The sequence below is a fragment of the Sinocyclocheilus grahami genome, unplaced genomic scaffold, assembly GCF_001515645.1.
Source record: "Sinocyclocheilus grahami isolate Dianchi unplaced genomic scaffold, SAMN03320097.WGS_v1.1 scaffold709.1, whole genome shotgun sequence".
In the NCBI taxonomy this organism is placed as follows: Eukaryota; Metazoa; Chordata; class Actinopteri; order Cypriniformes; family Cyprinidae; genus Sinocyclocheilus; species Sinocyclocheilus grahami.
The window spans coordinates 492,495-495,119 of NW_015505888.1; positions in this window are offsets into that span (position 1 = coordinate 492,495).

The following is a 2,625-nucleotide window of genomic DNA, read 5'->3' on the forward strand; positions in this document are numbered from 1 at the left end:
ACCAATTATTTAATATGCATTTGGAAACGTAAATAATGAATAAAACAAAATATTTGCTGTTTTGTTTTGTTTCTTGTGAACAGAAAAAATCAACACACAATGTATTTGTGTCATGTATTCAGCCATATAATGTATTCAGTTTAATGTCTTAATATTAATGTATAGTAGTCACTCTGTATTGTCAGGTGAATCCTATATTTGTTTTAGTCCTGAAAATATCATTTCAGGTTTGTATTAGCTATACAGTATACATATCTACCATGAACATTTGAAATTAGAACGCAGAGCAGTATGCAAACCAGTTATCTGTCCTGAAAAAGTCTTTAAATACTTTTTCAGGACAGATAACTGGTTTGCATGCTGCCCTGCATTCTAATGTCAAATGTGCATTTCTCTCTTAATGTGTTATTCATATTGAATGTGATCAACCTGGAAAAAACTTCTTGGCAACTTTAGGACTCTGAAACACTGTAAATCTAGACCGGGGGGACCAAATTTAACCCGCTGAAAATAATCTAGTCATACTCAAATGTTTCTAGTTAATGAACTCTTGACCACATAATTGTTTTAACAAACATACACCATACACACATTTTGTGCTAAAGTTAGTTTAGTTTAGAAACCGTTTCCATTTAAACCAACACGATCCCAATTGTAACCAATGTTATGGAAATATTTATCCACCTTTTACTTCAACGCGGAAGTAAGCCTATGGGTGAGACTTCCGGAACATTAACCACTGTAGGTAAATAACGAGGAGAATAACAACGTGCAGTAAGCATTACAAACCAGTGTGTTCATAAACAAGATAATACATTAAAATATTATAAGACACACCAATTTTCAATATCAAGCAGCAAAACGAACTGTTTTGTACAGCTAAAAATAGCTGGATGTAGATGAGACCGGAAGCCAGACCCATAGAATTTACAAATGGCCGTGCCCACTTCTATGACAAGAAACAGTGCAATAAATAGAATTCATTCACTTGAGTCTTATTTTTGGCTTTCAACAAAAGCATAAAACAGCACTATCACTTCAACATTGACTCTTTATGTGACCGTGTGGTCTTAAAAGAGCCTTTGTGTTTTTCTGATAATATGGACATGTTTATCCTCCGAAGCCGTACAGAGTGTCGGACCTACGCCATAGCCTTTACGCCTTAAGGCTGATAAGACAACAACGGAACAGGAGAAGATGGCATACTTTCAATCTCCACAAGGACTTGTACCATGACAGGGCAGATCGACATTATTTGTCACGGACAACTACTGATGTATAATGCTATGTAGTATAATAAATGATAAGACACTTGTTCTTTGCTTTGTTTTATTTTATATAAGAAGGTGTAACATTAAAATATATTAAAGTGCACATAAACACACACAAAACTCAAGTACATACGGAAGTAGGGGTTCTAGCAGACCAATCACAGCGCTTGCGGTCTGCATAGAATTGAACTGTTAGATTTTTGGAGAGGTGCACGTCAGGCTACGGCATATAGGTGTGCGTCTATGCGTAAGCTACGGCGTAGGTTCGACACAGAAGTATAAATTGGGCTTTAGCGCCTCCTTGTTACAGTTGATTAAGCTTCGACTTACGTGTCATGTGCCTGTCTGTCAATGGGAGGAAGCCATGCCCTATTTTGGAGCTCCCACCCCGTTTTGGAGTTCCCGCCCCCATTTGGAGATCTCCAGGCTGCAGTTATACCCTTCTCGGAAAACGAGCTTTACAGTTGCTCAGAGGACCGAGTTGAAACATGTAAAGGCGGTGCCATGCTACGTCACAATGGTGCGCGTCATTCCAGCAGACTGGAGCAGAAGCCTGCTTTCCGTAGTTCCCTTTCGATTCGGTCACTCTACATTGCTATGGGAATTACGCTTTTATCCAAATACTACTGAAGCCTTATTGAATCAAGCCAGTGAAACTGGCCAATGCGTGCGAAATATGAGGGGCTCCCACTCTATATAAAGCAGCGCTTGTACGTCATCCTTTCAGAATCTTTTTCTTCAGCTAACCTTCTACGAGAAGCAAGAAACCTATCAACAAGACTACTCACCATCAGTGTTGCCAGATTGGGTTCCCGCCCAATTGGGCTCCTTTTGGTCATGTCTAACCGGGGAAAAATGCATTGGGTGGGTTGATAAAATTTGGGCTGGTTTTTGATGCAACTGGCGGGTTTATATTTTTGACTATAAACATGATATTTTTTTTATTAATTTTCCATTCAAACGAACTTTAGACGAGCTTTACAGTTGCTCAGAGGACCGAGTTGAAACATGTAAAGGCGGTGCCATGCTACGTCACAATGGTGCGCGTCATTCCAGCAGACTGGAGCAGAAGCCTGTTTTCCGTAGTTCCCTTTCGATTCGGTCACTCTACATTGCTATGGGAATTACGCTTTTATCCAAATACTACTGAAGCCTTATTGAATCAAGCCAGTGAAACTGGCCAATGCGTGCGAAATATGAGGGGCTCCCACTCTATATAAAGCAGCGCTTGTACGTCATCCTTTCAGAATCTTTTTCTTCAGCTAACCTTCTACGAGAAGCAAGAAACCTATCAACAAGACTACTCACCATCAGTGTTGCCAGATTGGGTTCCCGCCCAATTGGGCTCCTTTTG